Below are 23501 nucleotides of genomic sequence, written 5' to 3'. Positions count from 1 at the left end.
TGAATCTGCCAGGAGGAAAGGCTTAGATAAAGGGATTTTTGTGTAGGATGTGGTAGGTAGAAGGTCCCTGGGTGGTGTAAATGGTTTGTGTTCGACTACTAACCTGAAGGTTGGAGGTTCAAACCCACCCAGCAGAACCACAGAAGAAAGGCCTGGCAATCTGCTGCCATAAAAATTATAGCCAGGAAAACCCTATGGAGCTGTTTTACTCTGTAACACATGAGGTTGCCCCATGCGTTGGAATTGACTTGACAGCAGCTAACAACAAAAACGATAGGTTTGGGAAGGGGGTGAAGTATGCTGTTATGGGTTGAATTGTGTCCCTCTAAAATGTGTGTCAACTTGGCTAGGCCATGATTCCCAGTATTGTGACATTGTCCACTGTTTTATCATCTCATGTGATTTTCCTATATGTTGTAAATCCTAACCTCTATGATGTTAATGAGGCAGGATTAGGGGCAGTTTTGTTAATGAGGCAGGGCTCGATCTACAAGATTAGGCTTTGTCTTAAATCAATGTCTTTTGAGATACAAAAGAGAGAAGCAAGCAGAGAGGCGTGGGGACCTCATACCACCAAGAAAGCAGTGCCAGGAGCAGAGAGTGTCCTTTAGACCTGAGGTCCCTGTGCGGAGAAGCTCCTTGAGCTGGGAAGATTGATGACAAGGACCTTTCCCCAGAGCCGACACAGAGAGAAAGTATTCCCCTGAATTCGAACTTCCAGCCTCCTAGACTGTGACGGAATACATTTTTCTTTAGTGAAGCCATCTACTTGTGGTACTTCTGTTATAGCAGCACTAGGTGACTAAGCTGCACGCAAATGCTGTTTGCCCCTGAGTCATCTCAGTTCCCAGCAACGGCAGCATGTCTTCCCTTCCCCAGGCTTCGGCGACAGGGAGGGGACTCACAAGGCTGACCACCTGCGCATCATGTGCTCTACCCACGAGACAGGACGATTGGTGAAGCGTAGCTTTCCCTTCTTCTTGCCGCTTGCTGTAAGAGAATGAACAAGGTAATGTTTCTAGGTAGCTTAAGCCTTGGGTTTGAATTCTGGCCTTCCTTGTTGCAGGGGGTAAACAGAATTTGTATAAGCAGACTTAAAAAAAGTCTCTAGTTGCCTAGATGCCTCCTTCCCCTTCTTGAGGGGTATGGACCCATTGACGAGGATTAACTAGATTGATCAGGATGGTGGGCCAAGGGAGCACAAGGGTGGAGCTTAGGAAGGTTTGTGTTGTTGAAAACATTTTTTTTTTGTTTGTTTGTTTCAGCAGAAAACGATGCCTTGTTTATAGCATACCCTTCTGAGCTACTAGAGCCTTACCCCGTCCATTGTCTCTGAGCTATTTGGCAACTCTCCGTAAATTGCAGGTGACCGAAAACCAAAAACCAAACCAGCTGCTGAACGGATTCCGGCTCGCGGCAACCACCTGTGTGTCAGAGTAGAGCTCTGCTCCGTAGGGTTTTCGATGGCTGATTTTTGGGAACTAGGTCACCAGGACTTTCTTCTGAGAAGCCTCTGGTATGGACTCAAACCTGCAACCTTTTGGTTAGCACCCAAGACTTTACTGAGATTGAAATTCTCACAAGCTCTGGAAAGAATGTGTGTAAATGTGTTACTGGGAGGTGGTCTCAGGGCCAGGTTTTATTTGATATGGAAAAATTAAGAAATATGAAGTGTCTTGAATCTAAGATTTTGGAGGTTTGTCTGGGCTTGCTTAGAACATTTACGCAGCCTATACCTGCACCATGGCCTCACTACCACTCCAGCTGACTTGAAGACAAGACAACTTTCGAAGAGTTGGTATGCAAAACACTTTGGAGAAAGGGAGGGGCATGGAAGGAGATTTCTAGGAATCCTATTTCAGACTGACTCATAGTGACCCTATAGGACAGAGAAGAACTGCCCCAGGATTTCCTAGGCTGTAATCTTGAGAGCAGTAGATCACCAGGTCTTTTTTCCTGCAGAGTAGTTGGTGGGTTCGAATCACCAACATTTTAGTTAGCAGCCAAGTGCTTAGTCATTGTTGCTGTGAGTCGGAACCAGGTCAAAGGCAGGGATGGATTAATCAAGAAGCAAGGTAAGCATGTCCTTAGGGCATCAACAAAACGGGGGCACCAGTTGTCTAAAGCAAAGACTCATAGATGCCAAGCAGACAGGACACAGGGAAAAGCAAGCACGCAACGATTCAAGAAAGACTCGATTCATTGTTCTTATTATGTGTGGAAGTAGATATTGTTCAGTAGCTTAATTGTGATGAAATCACTGAAGAATGTGTAAGAGCAAAGAATAAAAAGAAACATTTTTAATTGAATACATTAGAGATGAAGGATCTAAAAATAAAACAGTAATTTGTAGTAATGTTTGTTTTCTGATCATTAAATTTTCTTTTATGATACCTTTTCATTTGTTGATTTATTATTATTGCGTTTATCACAAAACAAACATCAAAATTGAAGTATGAGACATTTAAAGCAAAATTGGTGAAAGTCAAGTTTTTGCTGTGGGAGATAACAGAGTATTACATCGACTGTTGAAACAACTAAGTTCACTAACTCATTTCCTTTGTTGTAGGATATGTGAAATATTCGTTTTGTAGAAAATGTGGCACATAGTAAAAATCTTAGAAGCTGGCATCCACTAAAAATTTTATAATCTCATTCCGCTAAAATGGCACACGCCACTTTTGCTTTCTATCGCTAATAGTACAGATGAATTTAAAAAGAGGAGCCCTGGTGGTGTAGTGGTTAAGAGCTCGGCTGCTAACCAAAAGGTCGGCAGTTCAAATCCACCAGGCTCCCCTTGGAACCCACTCCAAATAAAACAAAACAAAGCTCCCAATACCAGAAACTCTTCCTGGAGGAAGAAGGATGTTGTGAGTGGGGACAGGGAGTGGCTTCCTGCACTGAGCCTGGACATGACTTCTGAGACCTGGGCCAACACCACGGTTGCGCAGTGGGGCAGCTGCTCTGTGGATTGGAAAACAGCGAAGGATGGAAACTGAGATGCGCCCTCAGGCAAAAGGGCTGGAGCCAGGGCTGGGTAGCTCAGCAGAGATGCTGGGGCAATGGCAGCCCTCTGAGGCCAAGAAATCATGTGGTTGAGGAAATATATGCCCCAGGGCTTTGCTATGTTCTCAATGTGGACGTGCTCCAGTGACTTTGGCTGGGTGACTAAGGACTTGAAAATACATGAAAACATACCTTTGGGCATCTATTGAGAACTGCTTGTTCTAGCTCTTTAAAAACCTGCCAGAAGACTCTTGAAAAGTACCCATGTACGGGCTGAAGTTTGTGACTTGAGTTCCCTGGGTACTGGAAGGAGGTCTTTGGACTTGGGCGGTGAGGAGCTAACCTGTGAAGAAACCTAGGAAAAAGTGGGCACGGCCCACTTGGAGTGTCACCTAAGTCAGGGCTGCTCCCAACTTCCCTCAGACTCTGGAATTGGAGAAAGAAGGGGAATATGACAGCGAGTTGGGAAAAGAAGGTTTGGGTGCAACTTTTTTTTTTTTAGTGGCTCCTTCCTAGGCCTTGATGGCAAGGATAGAGGAGGAATTGTCATAAGATTGTCGTAACGGCTGCTTTAGGAAAACTTCTGGAGAGTCTCAGAGACCTGGGCACCTTTCCATATGCCTCCTGGAAACCAGCTGCTGAGTCAGGGGCCCCCGGAAACGGGCAAACAGGAGATGACTAGGAGGAGTAGACTCAGCTCATGAGCCGATGAGAAAGCCAGCCAGTTGTACATGGGGCTACAGGGTGGTCGATGGGCTTTTTTAACTAAAAAAAAAAAAAAAAAAAAAAATTATTTGGACATGTTTTTAGACTTAGAGAAATATTGCAAGGATCGTACAAAATATTTCCATGTCATTCACCCAGATTCTTCAAATATTAGCATTTTGCTCTCTTTGCTTTGTCCTTCTGTCAGTCTCTTTCTATGTAAATATACATAGACACACATACGAGTATTTTTTCATGAGAAAGGGCCAATTACAGATATGTTGTCCCTTTTTCTCTAAATACTTTAGACAAAAAAATTCTCTTATATAACCCCAGTGCAATTGTCTAAACTGGAGTCCCTAGGTGCCGCAAAGATTTAGGGAGCTGGGCTGTTAACCCAGAGGAGGTTGGGGTTCACCCAGAGGCTCCTTGGAAGAAAGTCCTGCTGATCTACTTCGGAAAAATCAGCCACTGAAAACTCTGTGGAGCACATTTCCAATCTGAAACACGGTATTATCTAATATACAGGCCTGATTCCTTGTTCACACTTCCATTTGCCCCAGTAATGTCCTTCAGAGCAAAAGAGAATCCAAGATCATTTCCTTGCACTTGGTCGTCATCTCTCTTTGTTGTTGTTGTTAGGTGCTATCGAGTTGGTTCTGACTCACAGCAACCCTATGTATGACAGAACCACATGCTGCCAGGTCCTGCACCATCCTTGATTTTTTTTTTACATGTTACTGTGTATTTGTGTAAAAATATGGTAATCTGAACATAAAGAAAATGAAAATCTTTACAACTGGATCAATAAACAACATCACGATAAATGATGAATATTTTGAAGTTGTCAAGGATTTCATTCTGCATAGACCAACGGTCAATGCCCATGGAAGAAATAGAACGATGACTTCTTGCATTTTGAAGAATGAAGGCTGGTTATTCTGCAGAAGGTCCCTCACTTTTTTGTCTGATGTTTGCTCATGATTGGATTCAAGTGTTGCACCACTGGCAGGAACCACTAGGCTCTCCTCAGTGTGTCAGGTAATTTACTGTTAAACCCCATTGGCATATGCATGTGACTTTGTGTGTAGTGCTGACAATAACCTACACCTCAGGTGCTACAAGCATGGCTGCTAAGACAGCTCGGGCCAAAGGGGTCAGCTGGCTTTCTAGAAAGGAAGTCCATGCACCAGAGGTGGCGTCCATCAACTGTACCTCCATCAACAACCAAGTAACCATCAGAGTGGGTTTTCGTTTGGTGAAAACAGCGACCTATGTATGAGCATGATGAAAGTCAGAAACAGACTCTCAGTGGTGAGGTTATAGGTATTTGAGATGCGTGGGTTGGCTGAAATATTCTAGACCACTCTCCATTCTTGTATGAACAGGACATAAGAGTCCTCCTTTGGGATGAAGCCCCTGTCATCCTATACCCAGCCAATATCACTGGTGGATTCTGGTGGTCTAATGCTGCCATGGAAACCCTGGTGGCATAGTGGTTAAGAGCTACAGCTGCTAATCAAAAATTCGGCAGTTCGAATCCACAAGGTGTTCCTTGGAAACTCTATGGGGGCAGTTCTACTCTGTCCTATAGGGTCACTATGAGTTGAAATTGAGTTGATGGCAACGGGTTTGGTTTATCTGGTTTTTAATGCTGACATAGAGTTGCTGGGTGGTATAAATGGTTAATGTGCTCGTTTGCTAAGTGAAAAGTTGGAGGTTCAAGTCCACCCAGAGAAACCTCAGAAGAAAGGTCTGACTTCCAAAAAATCAGCCACCGAAAACCCTGTGGAGCACAGTTCTACTCTGACACACATGGGGTCACTGCGAGTCAGAATCGCCTCCATGGAAACTAGTAATGCTGGCTGGGCATTTGGCTCCAGTGAATATTTCAGGTGGTGGGTGGAGTACCTGCAAAGGGAACTGCAAATCTCTTGAACCTACAGAACAGGATGTATGAACTAGTTTTGCCTTGCTTACCTGGCATAGTGGTTAAAGCTCTTGGCTGCTAACTGAAAGGTCAGTGGCGGGAACCCAGCAGCCACTCCTCAGGAGGAAGATGTGGCAGTCTCCTTCTGTAAAGATTACAGCCTTGGAAACCCTATGCGGCCATTCTACTCTGTCCTACAGGGTCTCAATAAGTCAGAATCGACTCAATGGCAGAAGGTTTTGCTAATAAATGTCTAGTTAAGAAATGTCTGTGTGTGTGAGGCAGAATTTGGTCTCTGACTTGCTTTTACTATAATGTGATGGCAAGGTTGTGGTGAGGGGTTGCAGCCTCCACCATCTTCAGACTTATTCCAGGGCTAATACTATTACTGGGTCAGTTTGCAACCAAAGGAAATTCTCTCAGTACTGTCACTGAGAGTTTAAGGAAGTCTAAGGGTCTGTCTTTTGACTCCGCTTGAGGGAAAGTTGGAAGCCCCATGCTGTCTTGTATTTACAACCAAAACACACAGCTCATATTCCAAAAGCTAAGTCCTGTCCAGAGCAAAGTGCCATGATTCTTCAACTTAGCTAAACATTGCAATTCCTCTGGGCTTCTTTTTAGGAAATCCTGATGCCCAGGCCACACGTCAAGCTTATGAAATCGGAATCTCTGTGGGTGGGGCCTGGGAGTCATCAGCTGTAAAGCTCTCCAGGAGATCACCAGGTACAACCAGGGGTGAGACCAGCCGGAGGAACCCTGATCCCAGAGATTAGACTCAGCTGGGACTTATTCTTCCTGCCGCCCGAGGCAGCAGGTCCCATGAGGGGACAGGCAGAGAGAGACTGGAAGGTCAATGATGGAATAATATCCACACATCTACAAGGAAGACCAGTTAATACAACTATTATTCAAATTTACACACCAAGACTAAGGCCAAAGATGAAGAAATTGAAGATTTTTCCAGCTTCTGCAGTCTGAAATTGATACAACTTTCTCCCTTGTTCTCAGGGCAGTGGGGGGGCTCCTGAAGGAACAAATGCAGAAAAGTCCCCTCTCCACCTATTGAGAGTAGGGCAATACTAATGACTTTGTATTTCAGGGACAGAGACATATATTACCAGATGACGTAGATTGGGAGCGTAGGTCCACCGAGTGATAGGTTGGAAGAGGCAAGAGTGACCTGTTCTGGGGGAAGGAGGGAGACAACCCTGGGTGCAGGGTAGTAGCTGTGAGCATGTGAGGCTGGTATTGGGCTGGAGAGGAATGGGGGCCCTGCAGGATGCCTCTGGGCCGGAATTTGAGAACCTCAGGTGAACTTCGGTGTCTGAGCCAGTGGTAAGAGGGTAAGCCTGGCTGAGGGCCAGCAGATCAGATGGTGGAGTGTGGTAGCTCTGTGTCTGGGCCTGCATCTTGTAGCTGAGAGTTCACTGTTGCAATTTTGACCACTAAGAAGACCACTGTGGACCCTTCTTCCCCAGTGAACTGGAACCAAGTTCTGATATGACCCTGATCACTGAGCCACATGGGTAGTTGGTAGATTCAGAGGGCCTTGTGAGGCCAAGAGGGTCACTGGGAAGACCAGAAGTATTGGCAACTCAGGAGGGCCTGCTCTGAATCCCTGACAAAGTACAGACCAAAGGGATTCAGGCCAGTTGGTGTGTATGCCAGCACCTCCTTCTGTGTGCTGATTGCTCTGTGTCCCCATTTGGCAACCCAGAACCCAGGAATTTTTAGGAGCCCTAGCTCTCTGACTACTCTGTCCTGGACACCCAACTGAGCATCCAGTGATTCAAGTTCACCTCCGTGAGAACCGGGCTCTGAGGAAAGCAGAACTGGCCACCCTGGGGAAGGGTGTGATTCCAGAGATGGACCTGCAGTTCCCTGCACTTGGAGGAGGTCCAGGCTGGGGCCAGGCCAAATGTTGGGCTCTTGGCACCAGGAAATGCCAGCTCAGAACCCAAGGGGGCATGTCTGCCAGGAGAGCAAAGCACGCTGTCCTCAAGACCTGGGGGCAGGGAGCAGGATTTAGAGTTCAGAGGCTCAACTGGGCTGGAATCCTGGCTCTGTTCCTTACTAGCCATGTGACCTTTGGGCAATTGCTTAGGCTCTTTGACTTCATTTTCCTTAGCAGTTACAGGGACTAATGTCCACTGCATGGGGGGTTGGCTCATTAAATGGAGTGATAGATTGATCGCAATGCTGGGAGCGTGGAATGTGTTTGGTAAACATCACTTACCTTTCTATCCTTTCATGGAAACTGGGGTGTGGCACGGTGGTTAAACGCCTGGCTGTTAACTGAGGTGTTGGCAGTTTGAGCACACCATCAACTCCACAGGAGAAAGATGTGGAAGTCTGCTTCTGTAAAGGTTCCAAAACCAAAACTGCCCCATAGGATTCAGTGGGTAAGAGCTTGGCTGCTGATCAAAACTTTGGCAATTCGAATGCACCAGCTGCTCCTTAGAAACGTTAGAGAACAGTTGTACTCTGTCCTCCTATAGGGTCGCTATGAGTCAGAATTGACTCCAAGGCAACGGGTTTTGTCTGGTTTTCAGAGATGCAAGGTAAAACTGGTCATGAGAAGGAAGCTAAGAGCTCTGTCATCAGAGCCAGAGGTCTGTGGGGACTGTATGCTTTCTTAGGGGCTCTATCTCCTGGGGCCAGGTCAGGCCCAAGGACCACTCTAGCAGGCACCCAGGGATATCTCCAGAAGGGGAAACAGCACCCACTTTACCAACTCCGACCCCTCTTTCCCTCCCTACTTGTCCCTTCCACCTCACTCCCCCACCTCACTTTCCAGAGATGTCGCTACCTGTCAAGCACCTGGACCAGTTCCCAGGCCTCTGACCTCTCATCCTCGTGGTTCCTGGCTCTGAGCTGTCTGCATGGCGGAGAAGGGAACTCCTGCAGGCCCTGGCCTGACCTGGGTGTGGGGCCCGGGCAGGAACAATGTCAGAGGCCTGGCAGGCTGACTCCATGTTGAGCCAGTAGCCTGGGGCTCCCTAAATTCCTTTTGACAAGAAATAGGCTGGGTCCCAGCACCTAGGGCGGGGCCGTGCCCATGGGTGGGGTCTGGTCCTCAGGGCTATGCTGGGAGCAGGGCAGGCCATTACATGGCCCTGGGATAAACAGAGAACTGTGTCTAGGTGGAATTAACCTAGTTGCTAAGTATTTTCTGTTTTTTTTTTTCTTTGGAGTCATTATACTTGAAGCTGATTCTTAATCTCTAGTACGTCAATTAGTTGAAGTGAGTTTGGTAGTAACCGCTGACATTTACTGAGTGCTTCCTTGGTGGTGCAGTGGTTAAGCGTTCAGCTGCTAACCAAAAGGTCGGCAGTTCGAATCTACCAGGCGCTCCTTGGGAGCCCTATAGGACACTTCTACTCTTTTTTTTTTTACTCTTATAGGGTCACTATGAATCGAAATCGACTTGAAGGGTTTGGTTTTCTGGTTTTGGTTACGTTGCAACCAGTACTTTTCTAAATGCTTATTTGATTCTCAAACAAACCTCGTTCTTGTCAGCTGCGGTGGAGTTGGCTCCCGATTGGTGGCGACCTCACGCAAAATTGAGCAAAATGCTGCGGCGCCATCCCCACAATCAATTGTAGATCGAACAGTTGTGATCCATAGGGTTTTCACTGGTTGATTTTCAGAAGTAGATCTCCAGGCCTTTCTTTCTAGTTTGTCTTAGTCTGGAAGCTTGATGAGTACTATTATTAAGTATATTTTACAGAAGTGAACACAGATGCACAGAGATTAGGCAATGTGTCCAAGAGCACTTCCTAGTACCCAGTCCTGTTCGTCTTTGCACTGTAACCCCTTGAACAGAACATGCACTTGATAAGCGTTTCCTAAGCGGACAGAGTTCACGACCGCTATTGCTGTGTGTGATTCTCTGACGCGCTTGCTCGTGATTGCCTGTATTTTTAGGGTCGTTGTTCGAAGTCAGGAGCGCATAGCTTTGCTCCTGGGGCAGAGTTGGCTGCTGTGCTTCCATCCAGCATGTAGCACCCAGTGTTGGGGCTGGGCTGTGTGTGGATCTGGGACCCAGTGTCTACCTAGGTGTGCTGACCAGGCTCAGCCAGGGGCAGGCTTGGAAAGTGTTTTTCACCTGTCTGGTCTGGGAAGGTATTTGGCTTCTGGTCTCATTCCTTTTGGCAGGAAGAGCAAAGCAATTTATTCCTTGATGGAACATGATAGTCTCACCGCTTCCCCACCCTCCCCCACCAACCAGAGTGAAATCTCTGTTATAAAAAAGAAAGTGGTAAACAGACACTTCCCATCCCTGTAGGGTAGGCGTTGTTCTCGATCGGACTTTTCTGTTGCTACATGCGGAGGAGTTAGGGGGTGGTTCTGGCTTTCATTGGAAATGTTTGCTATCTCTTTTCATGTATCTTAATCTTCTGAGAATTTGCACGCCAGCCAATCCAATGCTGCATATCCCATCTTTGCAGAGTTCTCAGCTCTGCATTGGGGTTATCACCACACATGTGGTGAGCACACACCGTGTCCTGACCAGGGTCACCACCACATATGTGGTGAGCATGTGCCATGTCCTGACCAGGGTCACCACCACACATGTGGTGAGCATGCGCCGTGTCCTGGTTAGTGTCACCACCACACATGTGGTGAGCATGCGCTGTGTCCTGACCAGGATCACCACCACACATGTGGTGAGCATGTGCCGTGTCCTGACCAGGGTCACCACCACTCATGTGGTGAGCATGTGCTGTGTCCTGGCCTGGAGGTGGCAGCTGTGAGATACTGCTTGTCACTCTCACACCTGTGGGACTGCAGTGAGGAGCGAGGCCTCTGGGACCAGAGTCTTGAACCTCAGCTCCTACACGGGCTACCTGTGTTACCTCTGACAAGTTACTCAACCTCTCTGTACCTCAGTTTCTTTATTTGCTAAATTGGGCTGCTAGTATGGCACACAACAACTATATACCACAGCTCAACGACTACCTGAAAGGTTGGCAGTTCGAACCCTCCAGAGGTACCTTGGAAGACAGGCTGGGTGAACTGCTCCCAAAATGTCACAACCTTGAAAACCCTATGGAGCAGTTCTACTATGCACACATGGGGTTGTCAGGGGTTGGAATCGACTCAACGGTAACTAACAACAACAACAATACCCTGTGGTACTTACCTCGCATGGCTGTTGAGATGATTAAGGAAGCCAATATGTGAATAAGAACTTGGAACAGGGTTTGGTGCTTAGAAAATGCTGTGTTGGCAAAGAATACTGGATACACCATGGACCGCCAGGAGAACGAACGAATCTGTCTTGGAAGGAGTACAGCCAGAATGCTCCTTAGAAGCATGGATGACAAGACTCCGTCTCACATACTTCGGACATGTTATCAGGAGGGATCAATCCCTGGAAAAGGACATCATGCTTGGTAAAGTAGAGGGTCAGTGAAAAAGAGGAGATGGATTGACACGGCGGCTCTGACAATGGGCTCAAGTGTGACAACAATTGTGAGGATGGTGCAGGACCAGGCAGTGTTTTGTTCTGTTGTGCGTAGGGTCACTATGAGTTGGAACTGACTCGACGGCACCTAACAACAACAACAACAAATGCTGTATAAGTGAGAGCTGTTATGGCCACAAATCTCTTAACAGTTGCAGAAATGTAGGCTCTGGAGGCTAAGTCCCTTGTTGGGGACTTTGCAGCTGGCTTTTAGCCACTGGGCCAGGCTACCCCTGAGACCAGCATCCACCCCATGGCCTGACCCTGTGCAGCCAAAGGAAGCTAACTGCGCCCAAAGAGCACAGAGCCTTGTCTGTAAAATGAGGTTCTCCATCTGCCTTTAAAAAAAATGTCTCTAAAACCTGCAAGGTTCAAACACCCATGGGGGAGTATGAGATGGCTTCAGCCTTTAATATTTTACATGGATTAAATTCCACCACCATATGGCTAAGGGGCCCTGTTGGCAGAATGGTTATGTGTTCAGCTACTAATTCGAAATCACCAGCTGCTCCACAGGAGAAAGATGTGGCAATTTGCTTCTGTAAAGGCTACAGCCTTGAAAGCCCTATGGGGCAGCTCTACTCTGTTCTAAAGGGTCGCTGTGAGTAAAATTGACTTGATGGCACACAACAACAAGAACCATATGGCTTCCTCATCTAAAAGTGGAGAGGGTACCCTGGGATGGTCCCTGAGGTTCTTCCAACTCTGATCATTTATGGGTCTATGGATCTCTGAGTACAAGAACAAAAGGTGATTGTCTGACTCAAGTGTTTCTAAGCCCCAGCGAAAGTGCTGCTTAGTTCAACCAGTATTTGGTCCAAGACCACCAGAAACCTTGGACAGCTTCTTGGCGATTGTCAGAGTAGCCCTGGCTGGCTCCTTTCTGTCTTAGATGGTCTACCAGGAGCCAGACCACTGGGTTGGAGAGCTCACAGGCATCAACCCTCTCAGATTCTAAAATCCCCAGTGGATTACTGGCAGGGTTGACTAAATTCTGAAAAGCCCAACAACATTCTTCTGCCCCTTAACCAGGATGCAATAAAGTCCCAGGAATGAAATTCCTCAGCCCCACTTCCCAGAGGGGATTCTTCCGGGTAACAGGCCCAGGACGGCAAGTCAGGTGGGCATGTCTTTTCTTGTGACATCTTAATGTTGTCTTCGTAGTCACCTTGGTTGTTGATGGGGGTAGGGGAGGGGCTGCTTCCTTGGAGCATTAGGGAAGAGAGCCTCTCTTCTTCATTCAGAAGCCGGAGTTGTTTTTATTAGGTGCCATCTAATTGGTTCCAACTCATAGCGACCCTATGTACAACAGAACGAAACACTGCCTGGTCCTGCGCCATCCTCACAATCGTTGTTATGCTTAAACCCACTGTTGCAGCCACTGTGTCAATCCATCTCATTGAGGGTCTTCCTCTTTTTTTTTGACCCTCTACTTTATCAAGTATGATGTCCTTCTCCAGGAACTGATCCCTCCTGATAACATGTCAAAAGTATGTGAGATGTAATCTTGCCATCCTTGCTTCTAAGGAGCATTCTGGCTGTACTTCTTCCAAGACAGATGTGTTCGTTCTTTTGACAGTCCATGGTATATTCAATATTCTTCTCCAGCACCACAATTCAAAGGCATCAGTTCTTCTTCAGGAAAGGCATATTGAAGATGTATTGAAATGCTAGCCTCTTGTACCTGTGAAAGGGATCTTGTTCGGAAATAGGGTCTTTGGAGATGTGATTAGTTAACATGAGGTCACCCTAGAGAGAAAGACAGAGAGGGACTATGGCCATGTGAAGCTGCATCCACACGCCAAGGAAAACCTGGAGCTACCAGAAGTCAGAGCCTTCAGAGAGAACATGGCCCTGCTAACACCCTAGATTCAGACGACCGGCCTCCAGAACTGTCAATTAATTTCTGATCGTGGAAGCCATCCAGCTTGTGGTACTTGGTTATGGCAGACGTGGGAAACTAATATAGATATGAACCTCTGACTTATGAGGCCATTGACTGCCTCGATTTTTAGTTATTGCTTCGAGGAGCAGATCAGCTTGAATTAAAGAAATATACAAATATATAGTGATATGTATATATTTAAAGACATGCCAGTGGTCAACAAGCACATGAAAAAATTCTGAACATCTTTAGCCATCAGGGAAATGCAAATCAACCGCAAGGCGATACTACTTCACACCCACTGGGGCAACTGTTACAAAAAAAAAAAAAGAAATAACAGGTGTTGGAAATGATGGAGAGACATTAGAACGCTCATGGGAATGTAAAATGGTGCAGCCGCTGTGGAAAATAGCTTGGCAGTTCCTAAAAAAGTTATAGAATTACCATATGACCCAGGAGTTCTACTCCTAAGTATATACTCAAAAGAATTGAAAGCAATGACTCAAACAGATACTTGTACACCGATGTTCACTGCAGTGTTAGTCACAACAGCCAAAAGGTGGAAGCAACCCAAATGCCCATCAACAGATGAATGGATACCTAAAATATGACATATACATTCAGGGGAGCATTACTCAGATGGAAGGAGAAATGAAGTTCCCATACACGCTATAACACGGATGAACCTTGAAAACATTGTGCAGAGTGAAATAAGCCAGACACAAAAGGACAGACACTGTATAATCCCACTTATATGAAGTATCTAGAAGAGGCAAGTCCATGGAGACAAAAGATTAGTGGTTACCAGAGGCAGGCGGGAAGGGAGAATGGGGTGTTAAAAAATAAATAAATAAAAGAATGTCCAGGGTCTGGAAGGATCACCAAAATATACTGTCAAGTGGAAAATATAAGGTCCATAACTGTGAGCTCACTAGGCTAGCATTTACAAGTGAAGGGGTGGAGGTGGGGAGTGTGTGTGTATGTGTGTGTGTGTGTAAATGTAGATAGAAGAAGCGGTTGGTAGTCCATCAACAATACTCTGGAAATGGATCTAGGCTAGAAGAGTGCTCTGAATAGAAACACTTAGAACGAATGATTATGGTTTGTTCCTGATGCATCATTACTTTATAATACATGACTGTTTTTCTTGATGTGTAATGTTTACGCTGTAGTCTCGTTTACGTTTTCTACTTAGTAATCCTTTTTCGAATAGATGGAATCAGAGTACATTTCACTAATGTCAGCATTATTGAGGCGCCTGCTTTTACTGAATTACTGAATTAGTATAGTCAGGTCAAGGCTTAGAAGCCCCAAACGTGATACCCGGCAGATTTTATGGGTGCGGAAAGACAATGCCGGGTGCGGAAAGACAATGCCAGCTGCGGAGTCCAAACTCAGTAAAAATTGACATTCGTTTGAAACTGCCTTGTGGGGGAAACTCTTCTATGCAGAGGACCTGGATCTCGCTGGCTATAAACTAAGACGTTTTCTTGTTTACGTCCTCACTATTGTCATTTTCCTCCACTACAATGTGAGCTTCTTTAGGTCAGGGTTTCACCCACTTTATACCACTGTAAAAAAAAAAAAAAAGAAAAAAAATTTTTTTTTTTTTTCCTTAGGGCATGGAGCAATGATGGGCTTAGAGCAGCTGCTCAAAAACACAAGATCTAGAGGCCCTAAAATTATATGAGGTCTTGACTGGAGTAAAGTAAGAGAAGCTAAAAAGGGTTCAGGTCTGGAATCCATTTTATGTGCGAATGTGTTTAAGGTTGTAGTTAATGCTAGAATCCATTTTGTGTGTTTGCTAAAAGTTATAGCGGATCATTATGAAAAATTCCAGGAAGAAACGAGAGCAAAGGCTGAAACTCATCATTTCATTGTTTCCCTACATAGGGGAGGAATGTTCCATGAAGGGTACTTTATCTTGACCAACAAAAAGGCTATGCTCCAGGGAACTTAAGCTCTCACAAAGGAGCATATTGCAATTTCCTCGTGACTGACCTGAGATCCCATTGCAAGTCACTAAGCCAAGAACAACTGTTGCTGGGTCATTCCCAAGGAAACTTCCCCATAGTAACTGAATGGTATCTAGCCAACTAAGACTCTTTAAACCAATCATGTATTCCCACAGGTTATGTTTCCCGCCTTTGACAATAATGTATGAATAAATAACCAATCAGAATTTTTCTTTATTTACTTCCTTCTGTAACTGTATGTTAGAGGCTTCCTGATGGTGACTCCATGGATTCTGTTGGTCTCCTGTGCACAGTGTACTCTGGCAGGCCCCTCATTCGAATTATGTCTTGAATTAATAAAAGTATCTTTTGATTAAATCTGAGTCCAGGGTCTTTTTCTCGTATGACACGTAATATTAGCAAAATGAATGAATAAATGAATAAGGATGCTGACTCAGACCTCCGTCTTTTCTGAACTTGGTGTTAGGGATTGGTCACGTGGTTCTAATGGGTTCCCAGGGTTGAGAACCGAAGCCCTAGAAGTTGTGACTCTCACACTCTTTTTTTTTTATTGTAGTAAAAATATATACAGCGTTCACCAATTAGACATTTTTTTACACATATAATTTAGTGCACTGATTACATTAATCACATTGTGCAGCCGTCACCAATATCCCTTTCTCCCCCCCACCCCCACTCCTGGGAGCCACTAGTAAATTTCGGTCTCTACGCACTTCCCTATTCTGGCAATTTTGCGTAAGTGGGATCAAACACCATTTAGCGTTTTGTGATTGACTTTTCAAGGTTCATCCATGTTGTAGCATGCATTGGGACTTCATTTCTGTTTATGGTTGAGTAATACTCCATTGTATGTATACACCACATTTTAGTTATCCATCCATCCGCTGTGGACATTTCCCCTCTAGGGTGTCCCTTGACCACAGCTTACGCACGTCAAGGAGCAAGGCTGAGCAGACTGCAATGATCTTCAGGTCAACCAAGACTCCGGCAGGTTTGAGCAAATGCAACAGCTTCGGCAGTATCGGGAAAAGTGGATTGAAGTGGTGACCACACCAAATGTCATTTCCTGAGAAAATTCCTTTTGTGTGCCAGCCGGTGACAGGACACAAGAGTAACTTAGATTCCCCTCTGTGATTCACTTTAGCCAAGGTTCCCATTCCAGCTGCCAACGTCTCTTGAGCCAATTTGTACATTCCACCTGGGACTGCCTGCCCGGGGGTGGTGAGTGTTCCAAAGGTGACAAAGCAAAGCCATGCTCTGTGTGAAGTTCATGTGTTCGTCAGCAGGGCTAGTGTGCAATGGTGCATAGGCGGGGCTTCCGTGGAGCTGGGTTTTATACAACATGGGATGAGGATGCCTTTGTTTTTTTGGGGGCTGTGACGGTGATTCAGACATTCCAGAAGCTTGGGGCTCAGATATCAGATGAACTAAGAAAAGGTTCTGAAATGTTTCTGAGATATTACGAGAAAGCAAAGGAAGTCTCATGATTCAAAGACAGAATTGCCTCCCATTTGGAAGACATCCTGGGATATAATGGGGTGGGAATGGTTGATGGGAGGTATGGGAAAGGAGCATGGGTGAGGGTGGCCAGAAAGGCCGTTTGACCCAAGCCTCACGGTCACAAAGGGCTGAGAGTGATGCCTTTTTTTTTTAATTGTGGTAAAATACACCTAACATAAAATTCACTGTTTTAGCCATCTCAAAGTGTGCCATTCAGTGGCTTTCAGTGTATTCACAGTGTTGTGCTACCACTACAACCAGCTCGCTCCAGAACATTCTCAGCACCCCAAAAGGAAACCCGTACGTATTAGGCCATCACTCTCCATTGTCCCTCCTCTCAGCCCCTGCAAATGATGACTTTTGACGTTTTATCTCCAAATGAGATATGCAGACCATCGAGGCTCGTGAGTGTCCTAAAGTGTCTCTTTTCCTTTTTCAAAAAAAATTCTATTGTGGTAAAGCATATATAACAAAAAATTGTCATTTTTATTAGTTTTTAGTGTACAATTCAGTGACATTACAGAGCCCTGGTGGTGCAGTGCTTAAGGGCTTGGCTGGCAACCTAAAGGTCAGCAGTTTGAATCCACCAGCTGGTCCTTGGAAGTCCTACAGGGCAGTTCTAGACCAGAATGGCAAGGCCAGGAAAGCAGGTGCTTCCTTTGCATACAAGGGAGAACAACAACAAAGAACTAGTTTCTGCTCATGGCAACCCCAAGTATGTCAGAGTAGAACTGAGCTCTGTAGGGTTTTAAGAATTTTTTACAGGCTGCTCTCTGTTTTTCTCTTTTCTTGTTGTAAAATACAGATCATGTGACATTTGCCAATTCAGCACCATTGGTTTTCATTGGTTGTGACTTTTCAAGAGCCCTGGTGGTGCAGTGGTTAAGAGCTCAGCTGCTAACCAAAAAACCTTGACAGTTTGAATCCACCAGCTGCTCCTTGGAAAGCCTATGGGGCAGTTCTACTCTGTCCTGTAGGGTCTCTATTGACTTGAGGGCAACGGGTGGACCTTTCAGAAGTAGATTGCCAGGCCTTTCTTCTCAGGTGCTTCTGGGTGGGCTCAGTCACTAATCTTTCGGTTAGTAGCCAAGCACTTACCCATTTGTGCCACCAGGGCTCCTACAAGGAAATCCAAAAACCAAAACCAAACCCATTGCCATTGAGTCGATTCAGACTCATAGTGACCCTATAGGACAGAGTAGAACTGCCCCATAGAGTTTCCAAGGAGCACCTGGTGCATTTGAATTACTGACCTTTTGGTTTGCAGCCATAGTGCTTAACCACTATGCCACCAGGGTTTCAATGGGCCTCAAATCAGAGTACAAGAGCAGTACCTGAGCCCCAAGGGAAGGGGGAAGACATGGTTGTGTGGACGGTGGAGCAGGGGAGTGAGTGGAGGGCCTGGGTGCTCTTGGGGGGGAGAGTCACCGTGGAAATGGGATGAGCTTCTAGCTCAGTTCTCGTCCTTCCTCTAAGTCATGTGGGCAGACTGGAGGGAGAGGGGCAGTGGCTACCAGTGTTACCACTGATCTTCCTGAAATTCGAATCCCTGTCCCAGTGTCTCAAAAGAAAAGATGGGAAAGAAAGTCTTTTCCACAACAAAGATTGAATTTTCTCATAATTGAACAGCAAAATAAAATCTCTCCTGTAGGTTTCAAAAGCTCCATCCATACTCTACTAACACGTCCTAGACAATCCTTAGTTCTTAGGTATGAAGGGAATTGTGGCTTTCTAATTCATAAGATTATTCACAAATTATGGGTAACATTTCGAAGAATGGGAATTCCAGAACACTTAATTGTACATAGATCAAGAGGCAGTCATTTGAACAGAACAAGGGATACTGGGTATTTTAAAATTAGGAAAGGTGTGCATCAGGGTTGTATCCTCTCACCATACTTATCCAATCTGTATGCTGAGCAAATAATCTGAGCAGCTGGACTGTATGAAGAATGGGGCTTCAGGATAGGAGGAAGACTCACTAACAACCTGCAATATGCAGATGACACAACCTTGCTTGCTCAAAGTGAAGAGGACTTGAAGCACTTACTGATCAAGATCAAAAACTATATACAGCCTTCAGTATGGATTACACTTCACCATGAAGAAAACAAAAATCTTCATAACTGGATCAATAAACAACATCGTGATAAATGGAGAAAGTATTGATGTCAAAGATTTCATTTTACTTGGATCTACAATCAACACCTACGGAAGTAGCAGTGAGAAAAAATCAGATCATATATTGCATTGGGCGAATCTAATGCAAAGACCTATCTAACGTGTTAAAGAGTAAAGATGAGGACTAAGGTGCACCTGACCCAAGTCATAGTGTTTTCAATTACCTCCTATGCATGTGAAAACTGGACAATGAATAAGAAAGACCAAAGAACTGATGTCTTTGAATTACGATATTGGTGAAGAATATTGAATATACCATGGACTGCCAGAAGAACTAACAAATCTGTCTTGGAAGAAGTACAACCAGAATCCTCCTTAGAAGGGAGGATGGTGAGACTTTGTTTCCTGTACTTTGGACATGTTATCAGAAGGGACTAGTCCCTGGAGAAGGATGTCATACTTGGTAAAGTACAGGGTCAGTGAAAAAGAGGAAGACCCTCAATAAGATGGATTGATACAGTAGCTGCAACAATGAGCCGAAACTCAGCAACAATTGTGAGGATGGTGCAGGACTGGGCAGTGTTTCGTTCTGTTGTACAAAGGGGTTGTTATGAGTTGGAACTGCTCTATGGCACCTAACAACAATAACAACAACAACAAATCCATAAGACCTGGAAATCTGTTCCAGTAAAGACTACAGCCTAGGAAACCCTATTGGGGGCCGTTCTACCCTATAGGTCACTATGAGTCAGAAAAACGACTTGATGGCACACAACAACAACAAACCCATAATAACGGGGTCCTGGCGGCACAGTGGTTAAGAGCTTGGCTGCTAACCAAAAGCTTGGTAGCGCGAATCCACCAGCCATTCCTTGGAAACCCTATGGGACAGTTCGATTCTGTCCTATAGGGTCAGTATGAGTCAGAATAGACACGATGGCAATGGGTTTTTTTTGGTGGCACAAAGGGTTAAGTTCTCAAACCTACCCCTCGCCTCTGCCATCAGAAAAGGTTATAGCCAAGAAAACCTTACGGTGTGGTTCTACTGTGTAACATATGGGGCTACTATGAGTCTAAACCAGCTCAACGGCACCTAACAACAGCGACAATCCGTAACCACTCGGAACATTTTTTATGCTTCTAGTAGAATCGTAAAGCACATAGCGCAAGCACTGAAAGGAATCTTGGAACTTGTGGTAGGCTGGATAACGGTGCCCAGATATATTGCTGTGTGCAATGGGAACGGGCGGAGGACGCGGCCCCACAGCCACCAGGGCACCGCTGCTTGCCAGGTGGCGTAAATGGCTCAGTGCTCAGCTGCTAGCTGAAAGGTTGGCAGTTCAAATCCACGCAGTGGCTCCAGGGGAGAAAGACCTGGTGATCTGCTCCTGTAATGACTGAAGTCTAGAAAACCCCATGAGGAAGTTCTACTTTGTCACATAGGGTTGTTATGAGTCGAAATGACTCAACAGCACACATCAACAGCACAACAGATACAGCCACATTCTAATCTCTCGAATCTGTAACTCTTACCTTATATAGCAAGAGAGATTTTGCTGAAATGATTAAATTAAGAACCTTGAGAGAGTGAGATTATCCTGAATTATCTAAATGGGCTCTAAATGTAATCACTAAGGTCATTATAAGAGGGACACAAGAAGGGCAATGGAAGAGAAAGGTGATGGGATGGTGGAAGCAGTGGAGAAAGGCGCTGTGACCTGGGGCCACAAGCTGAGGTCTGAGGACAGGCTGTAGAATCTGGAAGAAATGAGGAAATGGATTTTCCTCTGGAGACTCTAGAAAGAGCGCAGCTCTGCCGATACCTTAATTTTAGGCCAAACCCGTAAGACCAAACCCTTTGCTGTCCAGTCCATTCCGATTCATAGTGACCCTATAGAACAGAGTAGAACTGCCGCATAGAGTTTCCAAGGAGCACCTAGTGGGTTTGAACTGCTGATCTTTTAGTTAGCAGCCGTAAGTCTTAACCACCGTGCCCCAGGGAGACCCATTTCAGACTCTGGACCTCCAGAACTGTAAGAGATTTCAGCCACAGAGTTTGTGGAAACTCGTAACTGCAGCAATAGGAAGCTAATGCAGAGCCCATTTACCTCAGGAGACTGAAGCCCATTTGTGGTCAGTATTTTCCAAATACGAAGTTTTTCGTTTCAGTTTGTTAATTTGGGATTATGTAAAAAAAAAAAAAAATTTTTTTTTATGGGTAGGGACTGGATTTTCTCTTGCCTCTATGAATAAGACATAGAGTTGATATCTGTGGGTGGTGCAAAGGGTTCACGTGCTCAGCCTACTAACTGAAAGATTAAATGTTCGATTCCATACAGAAGTGCCTCAGAAGAACGTTCCTGGTGACCTACTTCTGACAAACAAGCCATTGACAGCTCTGTGGAGCACAGTTCTACACTGATACACTTGGGGTTGCCATGACTCTGAGTTGACTTGATGGTAACTGTTTTTTTTTATTCCCTGTCGTTGTCCAGCTGACCCAGATGGGCCTTAGAATCTTTAATTTCATGAGGTCTGACTGCTAACTTTAATTTATGGGTGCAATGGCTCTATTTTCTTGAATCAAAATTAGGGAATATGATCAGATGAGAACAAGCGAATTTATGGGGATAATATGACAGGATATTTGGAATTGTGCCTGTCCCATAAAATCAGGGATACCTAGTTACCATTACGACACACAAAGTAGCAGCCAACGCATGCTCCCCTTCTCTCCTCCACCTTCACCCTGTTGTCTGGTCTCCACATCACAAGGAAGAAAAAGGGGTTGGAACTTTGCCACAAGAATTGTCAGGGGACATTGCTGATCTTTGGACAAGAACACAGACTGTAGAGGCCCCCTGGCTCTAAAAAGTGAAGCATCACCGTTTCAATCCTTGCAATAAACATCCTGGATGACTTTCACCTCAAACCTCAGAGGATTTCAAGATATTACAGAACGTTCTGTGCCTTGTTTGTTTCCCATCAGTTGATGGAGAAATTGAGGCCAATACGCTGTTGATAGTAGGAACAGGACAGTGTCAGTCTTGTACCTCATGACCCTAAGTAGGCCATGAAAGAAAGATCAAGCAGGAAAAGTAGCCGTTGTTCTTTGAGTACCTACCTTGGGCATGGGGACTGACACATGGGTGACAGTTGGGTCTGAAGTATTAGTTAGTGAAAGGGCTGTGCAGGCAACTCTTAAGACTCTGTGATTGCATTTTTCCATAGAAAGAAGCAAGGTTATGTAAATTCCTCTTCATAGATCATGAGATCAGCAGTTACACTTAAGCATGGCCGAGGTCAGATTGCACGATTTCACTTCCTCTCTTTGGCTATATTAAACTGTGGGCTGCCTGTGATATTTAGTGAATAAGATCCCAACCAAGTGAGGTCAGATGGGAATGGCGTGTTTGGTTGACCAAAGAGAGAACATGGAGAGAAGGACTTGTTACTACCACGTCCTTCATCCTGGAATGATGACTGTGTTTGGTTAGATCTTCCTGCTGGGCTGAATTCACAACCTTGAAACTTCCTTGACTTGACTCAAATTTATAGCTCGCTCTTCAACCTTGTTGTTGTTGTTACTTGCTGTCATGTTGGCTCCAACCCATGGTGACCCCATGTACGACAGAAGGAAACATTGCTCCATCCTGCGTCATCATCAAGATTACTGGTATGCTCAAGTCCATTGTTACGGCCGCTGTGTATTTTGAATGCCTTCCAACCTAGGGGCTCATCTTCCAGCACTATATTGGACAATATTCTGTTGTGATCTGTAGGATTTTCATTGGCTATTTTTTGGAAGCAGAGCATCAAGCCTGTCTTCCTAGCCTGTCTTAGTCTGGAAGCTCTGCTGAAGCCTGTCTGCCATGGGTAACCCTGATGGTATTTGAAATACCAGTGCATAGCTTCCAACATCACAGCAACACACAAGCCACCCCAATACTGATAGATTGGTGCTGGTCTTCAACCTTACCATGTCAAAATTATTAAACAAAAGCAAATATTCCACCCACAACAGGTCACTGGAATAAAAGAATAAACATGAATACCATGTAACATTTCCCCCTTGCCCAACAAACTCCAACTATTGTGAAGTTGCATACACCCTTAAATTAATACAGTTTATTAACCTGTGTTCCCCCTAAATGCCTAGACCTCAGTGTGCTTGTCAGTAAAATGGAGGATGGATTTGAGCATTTCTAAGTTTCTGTCTAGCTTGAACTTTGTATTTTTCTCTGATTTTATCTACCCAGTCTGAGTGTTGGCCCTCCTGAGAGCAAGAGGATAATACTAGGCAAATGGGCCCTCTGGATGTGTGTGTGTGTGTGGTAAAATATATGTAACAAAATATTTGTCACTTTGACCATTTTTATACTATTCAGGGACATTAATTATGTTCACCATGTCATGCAACCATCACCAGTATCCATTTCCCATTTTTCCTTACCCTGAGCAGTAACAACATACCCCTTCAGCAACAACTCCCCTTTCCCCCTCCCACAGCCCTTTTTATTGTAAGCCATTTGTACCCCATATCAAATTCCTAAGACTTATCTAAGAGGTTCTTCACCTACCGTTTCACCTGTCAGAACCTGGTTTCATTGCCATACCAAGCAGTAAATCAGGCAGAAAATGTCATTAAGGTTAATAACGTAGATTTTTAAGTCTATTTTGAAAATTTTTCTTCTTTTCCATCCATTAACAGGGGGAATCCAAATTATAGCTTCACCTAAACCATGCGCAGTATATAGGAAAGAGAAAGCAGAAAACTGAGGAGGAGCACGCAGCACTTGGGGACCAGGAGGGTTTGAACCCAGGCCCCATACCCTTTGAAGAGAGGTGGTGGCCAAGTCCCCTACCCTCTTCGCTTGGCTTCCTTGTTCATATAGAGGAGATGGCAGG

General features: G+C 45.1%; 1 protein-coding gene and 1 long non-coding RNA gene across 2 annotated transcripts in view; both read left to right on the top strand.

Moving 5' to 3' along the window:
* The window catches only part of IL1R2 (interleukin 1 receptor type 2), a 96796-nt gene that overhangs the window by 30181 nt on the left and 43114 nt on the right, over window positions 1-23501 (top strand). The gene's annotated exons all lie outside the window — the stretch shown is intronic.
* Window positions 902-2309, top strand: LOC126060187 (uncharacterized). Its single transcript, XR_007513565.1, has 2 exons — window positions 902-1009; window positions 1266-2309. It is a non-coding gene; the product is annotated as an uncharacterized LOC126060187 (long non-coding RNA).

Source organism: Elephas maximus, chromosome 17 (genome assembly GCF_024166365.1).
Source record: "Elephas maximus indicus isolate mEleMax1 chromosome 17, mEleMax1 primary haplotype, whole genome shotgun sequence".
Taxonomy (NCBI): domain Eukaryota; kingdom Metazoa; phylum Chordata; class Mammalia; order Proboscidea; family Elephantidae; genus Elephas; species Elephas maximus.
Note: the sequence above shows the minus strand (reverse complement) of the source record. Positions and strands in the feature narration are given on the sequence as shown.